Source organism: Ranitomeya variabilis, chromosome 2 (assembly GCF_051348905.1).
Source record: "Ranitomeya variabilis isolate aRanVar5 chromosome 2, aRanVar5.hap1, whole genome shotgun sequence".
NCBI lineage: Eukaryota > Metazoa > Chordata > Amphibia > Anura > Dendrobatidae > Ranitomeya > Ranitomeya variabilis.
In genome coordinates, this window is record NC_135233.1 from 460,627,798 (window position 1) to 460,642,678 (window position 14,881).

Consider the following 14,881-nt stretch of genomic DNA (forward strand, 5'->3'; position numbering starts at 1 on the left):
ACTATTGATGCTGCATAGGCAGCATCAATAGTAGAAAGAGAAAGAGAGCGAGTGAGAGAGAATTTCCCTGACAGGAAATTCTCTCACGCATGCTCAGTTTGAAAAGGAGGGACCCGTCGCTGGATTCCTGCTTTTCACAGGCAGCAACGCTGACCGATTTTCCGACGTGCAGAAAAAACGCTCCTCTGAACGTTTTCTCTGCCCGACAACAGACCTTTTTTTTTTTTTACACAGGATCCAGCGCACGACAGATGAAACGTGAGGCCATCCGTCATAATCCGTCGCTAATACAAGTCTATGGGAAAATGCAGGATCCTGCATTCTCAAAAATCGACGGATTGTGACCAGAGCTGAGAGACGGAAGTGTGAACGAGGCCTTAGGATGTCATGTTTGAAATAAAGCTGCTTTGTTTTTGAGACTTCCTGGAATTTGGCTTTGAAAAAACTTTATTGATATAGTCATATGTGCCCTAAAAATCTATGTGCGTATTTTACCTGTGGATTTTCTGCATCTAATGCAAATCTATGGGGAAAATCTGCACCTAAAACTCAGCGCTCCCGCAAGAGAAATTGACATGTTGAGGACTCAAAACACACACAGCGAGTCGGTTTACGCCGAGATTTAAAAAAAAAAAAAAAAGCAGAGTGGGCAGGAGATTTCTTTAAATCCTATCCAATTTGCTGGAACTGTAAAATGCTGTGCTTTACGCGTTATCACCCTGATGCCATAGCTGGTATTTTTTATAATTTCTACAAAAAAATTGTACAATCTTGGTCCCCCATCGGCTGATGGATCCCAGGGTTCAGGGGCTGTTGAAGACTATCTTGCTACCTTAGACCTCCCCTCCCTACCTATTGAAGCAATTGAATCTCTAAATAGTGCAGTTTCCTCTGAAGAGGTAGTGGAGGTTTTGGAGTCCCTGCCCATGGGAAAATCACCTGGCCCTGATGGTCTGACGTACTTTTACTATAAGACATTCGCCAAAACACTTCTCCCTCACTTGGCCTCATTATTTAATTCCTTCTTGCAAGGTGACCCAATCCCGTCCACAATGCTACATTCCCACCTCATCCTCCTTCCAAAGCCGCCCAAGGACCCCTTGGACTGTGCAAACTATAAGCCAATAGCCCTTTTGAATACGGATTTGAAGGTGTTCACCAAGCTACTGGCATCCAGACTTAATAAATGGCTACCCTCGATTATTCATAAAGACCAAGTAGGCTTTATTCCATGCCGTCAAGGGGGTGATAACACCAGGAGGGTTGTGGACTTGATGGACATCTCGAACCGAAAGAAATTGCAAACACTAGTACTGAGCCTTGACGCCGAGAAGGCTTTCGATCGCCTCTCCTGGCCATTCCTTTTTAGTACGATGCAGGTCTTTGGCATCTCGGGCGGATTTCTGTCCGCGCTGAGATCCCTATACAACCACCCTACAGCAGCCATAAAACTCCCTCTCTGTACATCCAAACCATTCACTTTATCGAATGGCACCAGGCAGGGGTGCCCTTTGTCACCTCTCCTGTTTGCCCTCTGCATAGAGCCCCTGGCAGTGTCCATACGACGGGACCCCAATATTTCTGGGGTGATGGTTGGGAGTAAATCTTTTAAGATCGCACTATTTGCTGATGATGTCCTATTGACGCTCACTAATCTCCACGTGTCTCTTCCGAACCTCATGAGGGCTTTGAGGAGATATGGGGACTTATCTGGATATAAAATCAATTCCAGCAAAACGGAGGCTATGCCGCTTAACATCCCCCCTGAGGTATGGGACCACCTACGCCTGAATTTTAAATTCAGGTGGAAACAGGATGCTGTGAAATATCTGGGGGTGAATATTACGTCCTCATATGAGACCCTCTACAAACTAAATTTCCCCTCCCTCTTTAAAGAATCAAAAGCCCGCCTGACTAAATGGCAATCACTCCCTCTCTCGTGGATGGGTCGGATAGCGGCGGTAAAAATGAGCCTTTTACCCAGATTGATCTACGTCTTTGAGACCCTCCCAGTTGGAGTTCCGGTCTCTGAATTGAAGTCCCTTCAGGCGGCTATTATTAGGTTCATATGGCAACAAAAGCGCCATAGAGTGGCTAAGGAGGTTCTCACAGCTCATAAGACCAGGGGAGGGCTTTCTGTGCCAAATATTCTTAATTACTACTGGGCTACTCACCTGAGGAGAATCCCCTGCTGGACATCCCTATGGGCCTACAGCAAGTGGAATGAAATAGAGAAATTATGGCTTGCCCCAATACACCCTAACTCTCTTTTATGGTCGCCAGCACAATGTAAGACCTTTCCACCCCTTTTAGGCCCCATGCAGTTCACCCTTGACATTTGGAATACCTGCACACGGAGATTCGCCCTCATGTCACCTTGCTCCCCCCTTGTGTCCTTCATCTATCATCTACAGCTCCCAAGCAGTTTAGAGTCTCCTATGGTTCACCCTTGGCTTAAAGCGGGCCTATTTAGATTTGCGGATATTATAGATGGGGAGACCATGGAGATTCACTCCTTTGATTATCTTAACCCCTTAGTGACAGAGCCAATTTGGTACTTAATGACCGAGCCAATTTTTACAATTCTGACCAGTGTCACTTTAAGAGGTTATAACTCTGGAACGCTTTATCGGATCCCGCTGATTCTGAGATTGTTTTTTTCGTGACATGTTGTACTTCAAGTTAGTGGTAACATTTCTTCGATATTACTTGCAATTATTTATGAAAAAAATGGGAATATGGCAAAAAATTTTAAAATTTTGCAATTTTCAAAATTTGTATTTTTATGCCCTTAAATCAGAGAGATATGTCACAAAAAATAGTTAATAAATAACATTTCTCACATGTCTACTTTACATCAGCACAATTTTGGAAACAATTTTTTTTTTTGTTAGGGAGTTATAAGGGTTAAAAGTTGACCAGCAATTTCTCATTTTTACAACACCATGTTTTTTTTTAGGGACCACATCACCTTTGAAGTGATTTTGAGGGGTCTATATGATAAAAAATAACCAAGTGTGACACCATTCTAAAAACTACACCCCTCAAGCTGCTCAAAACCACATTCAAGAAGTTTATTAACCCTTTACGTACTTCACAGGAACTAAAACAATGTGGAAGAAAAAAATGAACATTTAACTTTTTTTTGCAAACATTTTACTTCAGAACCATTTTTTTTAATTTTCACAAGTGTAAAAACAGAAATTTAACCACAAATTTTGTTGTGCAATTTTTCCTGAGTACGCCGATACCCCATATGTGGAGGTAAACCACTGTTTGGGCGCACCGCAGAGCTTGGAAGTGAAGGAGCACCGTTTGACTGTTTCAATGCAGAATTGGCTGGAATTGAGATCGGACACCATGTCGCGTTTGGAGAGCCCCTAATGTGCCTAAACAGTGGAAACCCCCCCACAAGTGACACCATTTTGGAAACTAGACCCCCCAAGGAACTTATCTAGATGTGTGGTGAGCACTTTGAACCCCCAAGTGCTTCACAGAAGTTTATAACGTAGAGCCGTGAAAATAAAAAATCGCATTTGTTTTCACAAAAATGATTTTTTTGCCCACAAATTCTTATTTTCACAAGGGTAACAGGAGAAATTAGACCACAAAAGTTGTTGTGCAATTTCTCCTGAGTACGTCGATACCCCATATGTGGAGGTAAACCACTGTTTGGGCGCACCGCAGAGCTTGGAAGAGAAGGAGTGTTGTTTTACTTTTTCAATGTAGAATTGGCTGGAATTGAGATCGGACGCCATGTCACGTTTGGAGAGCCGCTGATGTGCCTAAACAGTAGAGACCCCCCACATATGACACCATTTTGGAAACTAGACCCCTTAAGGAACTTATCTAGATGTGTGGTGAGCACTTTAAACCCCCAGGTGCTTCACAGAAGTTTATAACGTAGAGCCGTGAAAATAAAAAAATCTCATTTTTTCTACAAAAATGATCTTTTTGCCTCCAAATTTTTATTTTACCAAGGGTAACAGGAGAAAATGGACCCCAGAAGTTGTTGTACAATTTGTCTTGAGTACGCTGACACCCCATATGTGGGGGTAAACCACTGTTTGGGCGCATGGCTGAGCTCGGAAGCAAAGGAGCGTCATTTGACTTTTCAATGCAAAATTGACTGGAATTGAGATCGGACGCCATGTCGCGTTTGGAGAGCCCCTGATGTGCCTAAACAGTAGAAACCCCCCAAAAGTGACCCCATTTTGGAAACTAGACCCCCCATGAAACTTATCTAGATGTGTAGTGAGAACTTTGAATGCCCAAGTGCATCACAGAAGTTTATAATGCAGAGTCGTGAAAATAAAAAATATATATTTTTTAACAATAAAGATTTTTTAGCCCCCAAGTTTTTATTTTCACAAGGATAACAAGAGAAATTGGACCCCAAAAGTTGTTGTCCAATTTGTCCTGAGTATGCTGGTACCCCATATGTGGGGGTAAACCACTGTTTGGGCGCACGGCAGAGCTCGGAAGGGAAGGAGGGCCATTTTGGAATGCAGACTTTGATAGAATTGTCTGCGGGCGTTATGTTGCGTTTGCAGACCCCTAATGTACCTAAACAGTAGAAACCCCCAACAAGTGACCCCATTTTGGAAAATAGACCCCCCCAAGGAACTTATCTAGATATGTGGTGAGAACTTTGAATGCCCAAGTGCTTCACAAAAGTTTATAATGCAGAGTAGTGTAAATAAAAAATATTTTTTTTCCCACAAAAAAGATTTTTTTAGCCCCCAAATTTTTATTTTCACAAGGGTAACAAGAGAAATTGGACCCCAAAAGTTGTTGTCCAATTTGTCCTGAATATGCTGGTACCCCATATGTGGGGGTAAACCACTGTTTGGGCGCACGGCAGAGCTCGGAAGGGAAGGAGCGCCATTTTGGAATGCAGACTTTGATAGAATTGTCTGCGGGCGTTATGTTGCGTTTGCAGACCCCTAATGTACCTAAACAGTAGAAACCCCCAACAAGTGACCCCATTTTGGAAAATAGACCCCCCAAGGAACTTATCTAGATATGTGGTGAGAACTTTGAATGCCCAAGTGCTTCACAGAAGTTTATAATGCAGAGTAGTGAAAATAAAAAATATTTTTTTTCCCACAAAAAAGATTTTTTTAGCCTCCAAATTTTTATTTTCACAAAGGTAACAAGAGAAATTGGATGCCAATATTTGTTCTCCAATTTGTCCTGAGTATTCTGGTACCCCATATGTGGGGGTAAACCACTGTTTTGGCACACGGCAGAGTTCGGAAGAGAAGGAGTGCCGTTTTGGAATTCAGACTTTGATAGAATTGTCTGTGGGTGTTATGTTGCGTTTGCAGAGCCCCTGATGTACCTAAACAGTAGAAACCCCCACAAGTGACCAAATTTTGGAAACTAGACCCCCTAAGGAACTTATCTAGATATGTGGTGAGAACTTTGAAAGCTCAAGTGCTTCACAGAAGTTTATAATGCAGAGTAGTGAAAATAAAAAAATATTTTTTTTTCCAACAAAAAAGATTTTTAGCCCCCAAGTTTTTATTTTCACAAGGGTAACAGGAGAAATTGGACCCCAAAAGTTGTTGTCCAATTTATCCCAAGTACGCTGATGCCCCATATGTGGGGGTAAACCACTGTTTGGGCGCACGGCAGAGCTCAGAAGGGAGGGAGTACCATTTGACTTTTTTAGCGCAAAATTGGCTGTCGTGTTTGGAGACCCCCTGATGTACCTAAACAGTGGAAACCCCCAAATTATAACTCCAACCCTAACTCCAACACACCCCTAACCCTAATCTCAACCCGATCCATAATCCTAATCACAACCCTAATGATAATCACAACCCTAACCCCAAAACAGCCCTAATCTCAACCCTAACCATAACCCTAATCAAAACCCTAAATCCAACACACCCCTAACCCTAATCCCAACCCTAACCCTAATCCCAACCCTAATCCCAAACGTAACACTAATCCCAACCCTAATCCAAACCCTAACCCTAATCCCAACTCTAACCCTAACTTTAGCCCCAACCCTAACTTTAGCCCCAACCCTAACCATAACTTTAGCCCCAGTCGTCACAAAAAAAGTTCAATGTAACCTTTTTTTTGTACGTCGCGTCCGCCATTTCCGCGCATGCGTGGCCGTAACTCTGCCCCCTCCTCCCCAGGACATAGACTGGGCAGCGGATGCGTTGAAAAACTGCATCCGCTGCCCACGTTGTGCACAATTTTCACAACGTGCGTCGGTACGTCGGGCCGACGCATTGCGACCGCCCCGTACCGACGCAAGTGTGAAAGAAGCCTAAGGCTACTTTCACACTAGCGTCGTACTCGGCCCATCGCAGTGTGTCGGGCCGACGTACCGACGCTAGCGTTGTAAGCGCCGCACAACGGGTGCAGCGGATGCTGTTTTTTCAACGCATCCGCTGCCCCATTGTGAGGTGCGGGGAGGCGGGGGCGGAGTTCCGGCCACGCATGCGCGGTCGGAAATGGCGGACACGTCGCACAAAAAAGTTACATGTAGTTTTTTTTATGTCGACGGTCCGCCAAAGCACGACGCATCCGTCGCACGACGGATGCGACATGTGGCAATCCGTCACAATGCGTCGCTAATGCAAGCCAATGGAGAAAAAACGCATCCTGCAAGCACTTTTGCAGGATGCGTTTTTTCTCCAACGACGCATTGCGACGGAAGCCAAAAAACGCTAGTGTGAAAGTAGCCTAACCCTAGCCCTAACCCTAAATTTAGCCCCAACCCTAACCCTAACTCTAACCCTAACCCTAACTCTAACCCTAACCCTAACCCTAACCCTAATTTTAGCCCCAACTCGTCTTCTCCTGCCGGCCGGCAGATGGCAGCAGATGGCGGGTGCACTGCGCATGCGCACGCCATGATGAAAAAGCCGGCTGGCAGGAGAAGACAGAAGAGGACCCAAGGACACCGGGTGAGTATGTTAGGGTCCCCGAATCCCCCTATTTCTCTGTCCTCTGATGTGCGATCACATCAGAGGACAGAGAAATAACTGATCGCTTTTTTTTTTTTTTTTTTGCGGTCGCCGGTAAACTGTTAATTACCGGCGATCGCAAAGCAGGGGTCGGTGCAAACCAACCCCGATCATGTTCTTTGGGGTCTCGGCTACCCCCGGCAGCCGAGACCCCAAAGATCTTCCGGGTGCCGGGCGGCGGGCGTACTGCGCGTGCGCCCGCCATTTTTTCCCAGAAAAAAGATGGAGGCGCCCATCGGGAGCCGCGAGGAGCACCGGGGGAGGTAGGTAAGTATCGGGGGGCTATTGGGGGCCATCGGGGACCACATTTCTCTGTCCTCCGATGTGCGATCACATCGGAGGACAGAGAAATTAAACGGCAAATCGCTTTTTTTTTTTTTTTTGTTGCGACCGCCGGTAAACGGTTAATTACCGGCGATCGCAACTCGGGGGTCGGTAAAAACCCCCCGAATCATGTTCTCTGGGGTCTCGGCTACCCTCGGAAACCGAGACCCCAGAGAAAATCCGACTCTGGGGGGCGCTATTCACTTTTTCCACAGCGCCGTTAATTAACGGCGCTGTGGTTTAAGTACCCTTAGCGGCCGCCGTTAAAAGGCGTATCGGCGGTCGTTAAGGGGTTAAGCAACATTTCTCGATTTCCAACAGGGAATTCTTTCAATACCTACAAATCAGAGATTTTGCTAACTCCCTGTATGGTAAAGCGGGAGCTTCGATCCCCACGGATTTCGAAAAAATTTGCAGGAGGGGCGTGAACACCAGGGGTCTGATCTCAGAAATTTATAACCTTTTATCGGATCCAAGGGATGGGTCTGGTGAATCTTTTCTATACATGCGCAAGTGGGAGGCCGCCCTGGAGCGGCGTATTTCTCCCCGAGAGTGGTCTGTCATTTGGAGGAATGCCGCAAAATCGTCATTGTGTACTCTCTATAGAGAAAATATCTATAAGATACTAATGCACTGGTATCACACTCCAGAGTTTCTGCATGGACTGAATCCCTCTGTCCCTCCCTCCTGTTGGAGATGTGGAGGAAGCACTGGGTCCCTCATGCACATATTCTGGTCATGCCCAAAAATTGTGCCTTTTTGGGGTCAAGCTAAGTTCCTCATTGACAAGGTATTGCATACAGATATAGAACTAAACCCGCTGGTGCTTCTCCTGGGTCACGGGGCGCCGGGTATGGGCAAACTTTCCAATAGATTATTGCAACATATCCTTACGGCGGCCAGATGCCTGATTGTGCGTTTTTGGAGGCAGCCGAGTCCCCCTTCGCTTCAGATCCTCATTAGACGGATCATGGATGTCAGAAGGATGGAACACCTTACAGCCTTACTAAATGACTCGGTGGTGCGCTTCCAGGCAATATGGTCCCCGTGGGATTATTATGCAGCGGGATCCGACCTGTAGTGCGGCTGAGTTTGAATTTGATTAGTCGATTTAACTGAGGTTTTTCCCTTTTTTTTTTTTTCTTCCCCTCCCCTCCTTCTACTCCTTAGTGTCTTGTCTTTGTCATTTATGTTTTTGTAAAATTAAGGTCATTTATAGCCTTACATCGTTTATATTGTTTATTATTGATGCACACTATACAGAAAATAAATACTTGTACGACCCTGTTTTGTTATACCATGTTTAATAAAATAAAAATTTTATGGTTAAAAATGCTGTGCTTTTTCCCCTAGTGATATTACACCGTCAAAAACTCATTGTGAGAACTTAAAGGGGTATTCCCATCTCCAAGATCCTATCTCAATATGCAGTGGATGCAACAATAATATTAGCAAATACCTCCAATTACAAATGTAGTATAGTTCTCCTGATTCGCTATGTTGCTTACCCCATCTGCAAGGCATTGCAGTAGCTTCGGTATCCATGGTTACGACCACTCATATAGTGTCAGTTAGTTGTTAGTGGTTGTAACCATGGATACATAAGCTACTACAATGCCCTACAAATGGGGTAATCAGAAGAACTATACATTTCTAACTGGAGGCATTTCCTAATATTATTATTACTACTCCTACTAGATAATGGGATCAGAATCTTGGAGATGAAAAACGGTAATTAGTCTTACCGGTAATAGTATTTCCAGGAATCCATCCTGACAGCACCATGATGGTTGTCTTCTTATCCACAGTGGGACAGGAAACCACGAGTATAAAAGGACCCTCCCCTTACCAATCCTCAGTGATTTTCAAAGTACCACATCTGGATGGATGCCAAAAAAGAGTATTTTATTAAACACAAGCAAGATACAAATGTTTACATCACATCAGATCTTAGTAAATTAGCATGGGAAGGGAAACTAGCAGTGCTGTCAGGATGGATTCCTGGAAATACTATTACCGGTAAGACTAATTACCGTTTTCCAGGTCATCCACCTGACAGCACCATGGAGAAGTACCAAAGCAGACTACTTCCTAGGGTGGGAATACTGCCTGGAGTACCCTCCTGCCAAAACTTAATTGTGTTGACATTACGTCTAGTTTGTAATGTTTGGAGAATGTACTAAGATTAGACCAGGAAGCGGCATTACAAATTTGATCTGCTGAAGCCCCCCCTTTTTCTGCCCATGAGGCTGCCATTGACCTAGACGAATGTGCTCTGATATAACCCGGTGGATCCCTCCCCCGGGCTTTATAGGCCGAGATTATTGTGGATCTAATCCATCTCGCGATTGTGGATTTAGACGCCTTCTTACCCTTATTCGGGCCTCTAAACTGAACAAAAAGGTTATTATCTACCCTCCAGGGTGCTGTAATTTCTAGGTATTTAAGAACCGATTCTCTAACGTCCAGACTATGATAAAGAGACTCTTTTTGATTTCTGGGAGACTGAAAAAAAGAAGGGAGTATGACCTCCTGATTAATATTTGAATCGGAGACCACCTTCGGGAGGAAAGCTGGGTCCAGTCTCAGAACCAGCCTGTCATGAAAAATCTGTAAGTATGGATCTTGAATAGAGAGGGCCTGAAGCTCTCCCAGTCTCTTTGCGGAAGTAATGGCTACGAGGAAGGCCGTTTTTAGGGACAATTTACCTATGTCTGGGTTATCCTCCAAATCAAACTGAATTTTACATAATTCGTTAAGAACCAGATTTAAGTCCCATGGTGGGATAGTCTTCCTTATTAGAGGTTTTAGTCTTGCAACTGCCCTGGAAAATCGACTTATCCATGGGTGAGCTGATAAAGTACAGTCGTAGAAAACACTAAGGGCCGCAATTTGTACCCGTAAGGTACTGGGTCTGAGACCTGCATTAAACCCTGCCTGTAGAAAATCAAGGATTTTGGGAATATTAAGGCGGTCAGTATCGACTGTAGTTTCTCCACAGTAGCTGCAGAATTTTTTCCAGATTTTTGAGTAGATAGAAGAGGTTACTGGCTTCCTGCTTGCTTTTAATGTAGAGATCACCTCGTCCGATAAACCCTTTGCTCTTAGGACTTGCCGCTCAGGATCCAGGCTGATAGACGGAGGGATTCCGGATTCTGGTGGAGAACGGGACCTTGAAAGAGGAGATCCGTTCTTTGTGGAAGAATAACTGGTTTCTCCTTTGACATCTTTTTCAGTAAGGTAAACCAACTCCTCTTCGGCCAGTACGGCACTACAAGAAGGACTTTGGCTCCGTCTTCTGCGATCTTCCTGAGAGTTCTTGGTATTAGAGCAAGCGGCGGGAACGCGTACAACAGGCCTCTCTCCCATGATTGGGAGAAGGCATCGACTCCAGCCGGGTTTTCCTGAGGGTTTAGTGAATAGAAGATGCTGGCCTTTGCGTTCTGTCTGGTTGCAAAGAGGTCTATCTCCGGGTACCCCCAATGACGACACAGGTCCCTGAAAACCACGTTGTTTAGCTCCCATTCTGTAGATAGAACCGTCCTCCTGCTCAGGAAGTCTGCTACTTGGTTGCTGGAACCTTCCAAGTGAACTGCAGAGATCGAGAGTACCGTCACTTCTGCCCACCTGAAGATTCGTTCCGCCAACTGCTGTAGAGCCCTGTGTCTCGGACCACCCTGATGTCGAAGGAACGCCACTGCTGTTGTGTTGTCCGAGAGCACCTTTACGTGCCTGTTCTTCACCAAGGCCTGCGCTGAAGATAGGACCTTCCAGACTGCGAGCAGCTCTCTGAAGTTTGAGGACCGCGTGCTGTTTTCTCGGGTCCACAGACCCTGGTAATACCTTCCCTGGACGTGGCCTCCCCAGCCTTGCTGACTTGCGTCCGTGGTAATTATTACTTCGGGAGTATGACTCCAAGGTACTCCCCGCCTGAGGTTTTTGGGATCTGTCCACCAACGCAACGAGGTTTTCACCTGGTTTGGCAGCTGTATCACCTTGTCTAAGGATCCCTGTCTTCTGTCCCAGGATGAGAGAATCGCCTGTTGAAGCTGTCGGGAGTGAAACTGACTCCAATTTACGCAAGGTATGCAGGCCGTCATCAGTCCTAGGATCTTCATAGCATCTCTGATGGAAACTCTGCTCTTCGCGAAAAGATGAATCTTGCTTATTATGCCTCGCAGTTTTTCCTCCGGCAGAAAGGACATTCTGACGTCTGAGTCTAACATGACTCCGAGGAATTTTATCCTCCGTTTGGGTACTAGATCGGATTTTTTCCAGTTTATGATCCACCCCAAATTCTGCAGTGTGGAGATTACGAACTGACAGTCGGTCCTGAGTTGATTTACCGTGTCTGCGACCACTAGGAAGTCGTCCAGATACGGAATGACTAAGATATCTCGATTTCTTAGGTAGGCTACTACCTCTATCATAATCTTCGTAAAAACTCTTGGCGCTGAAGCTAGACCGAACGGCAGACAACGAAACTGGTAATGAAGGACTTTTCCTCCTTTTTCTACTGCAAACCTCAGATATTTTTGGTGGTTTAGGCAGATAGGAACGTGGTAATACGCACTCTTTAAGTCTAGAGTGCACATAACCACTCCCCTGTCCAGGAGGGGAATCGTAGATTTTATCGATTCCATTTTGAATCGTTTGTATACTACCCAAGAATTTAGGTGTTTGAGATTTATGATAGTTCTTGACTCCCCCGAAGGTTTTATTATAGAGAATAGGCTTGAATAAAATCCCTGTCCTATCTCTTGGGGAGGTACAGGGACAATCGCAGCTGTTTTTAGCAGGTCCTGAATATCTACCCACATGGGCGATGTTGCGGTGAGATGGGGGCTGGAGATCAGGAATTTTTGTGGGGGAGGAGAAGAGAACTCGATCCTGTAGCCCTGAGCAACTAGTTGTAACACCCATGGGCTTGTAGTGATCTTTTGCCAGCCTCCCGAAAACCTGGTTAAACGCCCCCCCACTCTGGTGGCGTCATTTTCTGTGGTAACTCGGTGTTGAACCTGAAAAGGTGGATTCTTTATTTTTGGTTCTAGATTCTCCACCCTTTGGGTAACTCCACCTGCCTTGTTTCCCTTTCCCCCTATAGTCACTTTTTTGATTAAAACGTGGTCTCCGAAAGGGCTGAAACTTTCTGCGTTTGTCCTCTGGGAACCCCTTTTTATCATCTGACGCTTTCTCTAAGATGTCATCTAGTACTGGACCGAATACTCTTCCCCCTGAAAATGGTATGGCGCAGAGCTTATTTTTGGAATGTACATCCCCGGACCAGTTCTTGAGCCAGATGGCTCTTCTGGCCACGTTTGATAGGGATTGATTCCTGGCCGTAAATCTTACTGTTTCTGCCGACGCGTCTGCTAAGAAATCTGTACCCATTTTAAGGAGGGGAAGGGATTTTAATATTGTTTCTCTAGGGGTTTTAGAGGAAAGCTGGTCCGCTAGGTCGTCCACCCATAGGTGCATAGACCGCGCTACTGAGGTTGCTGCTATGTTCGCACGCATTACAGCTGCTGAGCTCTCCCAGGCTCGTTTTAGGAGACTGTCTGCCTTCCTATCCATAGCCTCCTTTAAGTTAGATGAGTCCTCAAAGGGTATTGCAGTTCTTTTGGAGACTCTGGCTAAGGGAATGTCTATTTTAGGGACATCCTCCCAGTCTGTGACCTCCGCTGGATCAAAAGGGAGGCGTAGCTTAAAGTCTTTAGGAATGATTAGGCGTTTTTCCGCCTCCTCCCATTCCTCCAGAATCATTCCACGAATATGAGCGTTGACGGGAAAGACTTTTGAGGTCTGGGCTCGTAATCCGCCAAACATTTCATCTTGGATTGAACAAGAGGCTGGCGGCTCTTCAATTTGCATGGTGTGCCTTACTGCGCCCAGGAGCTCGTCCGTGTCCGCAGAGGAAAATAAGTATTTTTTCCCCCTGCCGGGAGGGTCTTTAAACTCCTCATTCTCCAGCTCTGAATCGGACAAGGCCCCTTCAGACGTAGAGTCCGAATCCCTCATTCTCTTCTTATCTGGTTGTGATGGTTGAGGGGTCATCAAGCCAGAGACTGACGCCTGTACCTCCTCCCTGATAATAGCCCGCATGTTAGACATGAGAGAGGCCTGCTCTTCGCCCAGTATGCGGTTAGTGCAGGGCTCACACAGGGGTTTCTGCCATGTGTCCTTTAGTTTAGTAGAGCATAAAGGGCACTTCTTACATCTCCCTTTCTTAGCTGCTGCGGTGGAGGCTACCTATAATAACAGAAGCGGCCCTGTTTTAGAAGGAGGTATAAACAGTCGGGAGGTAGGCATTAACAGTTGCCCTCTGCAGGGGGACTTACGTGAGCCTGATTATCACCCTCTATCCTGGCGGAATCCTCCATCTCGGATATTGCAGGATAGGGGTCTACCTACTCCCATTACCTTATATCCTTTCCTGGCGTTGGAGCGCTCGTGCTCGCCGGCATGCCCCGGAAGTGCTCCGACTCCGTAACCGGAAACAGACGCCGACCCTGCCTGACTCAACCCGGAAGCGGCTACTCCGGACTTCAGCGTGCGGCGCCGCTCAGGTGATGCGGTGCTGCGGTGAGCCGCCTGACCGCCTCATGTCACAGGGCGGATCGGAGAAGTTTCAGCGTGCACGGACGAGAGCCCCCCCTTGGGAGGAACGCCCGGCAACCCCAGGAGCAGCGCTACACTGGGTAGGCTGAGGGACCCTGTGTCGGGTTTCAGCGCACGGGGTTCTTGTAGCGGGAAGGGTAAACAGGGCCTAGACCCCCCGATCCACACTCCCCACGGAGCTTGCCGGAGTCTCGCAGTTCCTATCCAAAGTGGGACAGGAAAAACACTGAGGATTGGTAAGGGGAGGGTCCTTTTATACTCGTGGTTTCCTGTCCCACTGTGGATAAGAAGACAACCTCCATGGTGCTGTCAGGTGGATGACCTGGAAATACCATTTTGGTCCTCACTCAGTTTCTTTAAAAAAAAATAATAAATGTTCTTCACTCACCGTACCAGGGTCCAGTGGTAAATCTCCGCCACTGCTCCTGGTATTGTCTCCAGCGCTGATGTCTCGTCGATAACGCTGCAGTCAATCACTAAGCTCAGAGCCTCATGCCATCTACCGTGTGAGACGTTTCTCACTGATTAACACTGCATTCAATCACTAAGCTCAGAGGTTCATGCCATCTACCTTGTGAGAGCCATTGATCTCACTCTTTAACACTGCAGCCAATCACTAAGCTCAGAGGCTCATCCCATCTACCTTGTGAGACGTTTATCTCACTGATTAACACTGCAGCCAATCACTAATGCTACGTTCACATTAGTGGCGGGCGCCGCATGCGTCATGCGCCCCTATATTTAACATGGGGGCGCATGGACATGCGTCGCACTTGCGTTTTGCGCCGCATGCTTCGCTGCGGCGCCCGCGTCCGGGCGCAGAGGACGCAGCAAGTTGCATTTTTGCTGCGTCCAAAATCCATTTAAAAAAGGACGCATGTGGCGCAAAACGCAGCGTTGTGCATGCGTTTTGCTGCGTTTTTGTTTGCGTTGTGCGCTGCGGCGCC

General features: G+C 46.4%; 1 protein-coding gene across 1 annotated transcript in view; it reads left to right on the forward strand.

Annotated features, from left to right (window-relative positions):
* LOC143806678 (putative transcription factor p65 homolog) overlaps window positions 1-14,881 on the forward strand; it is a 93,007-nt gene that overhangs the window by 3,553 nt on the left and 74,573 nt on the right. The window lies entirely within an intron of this gene.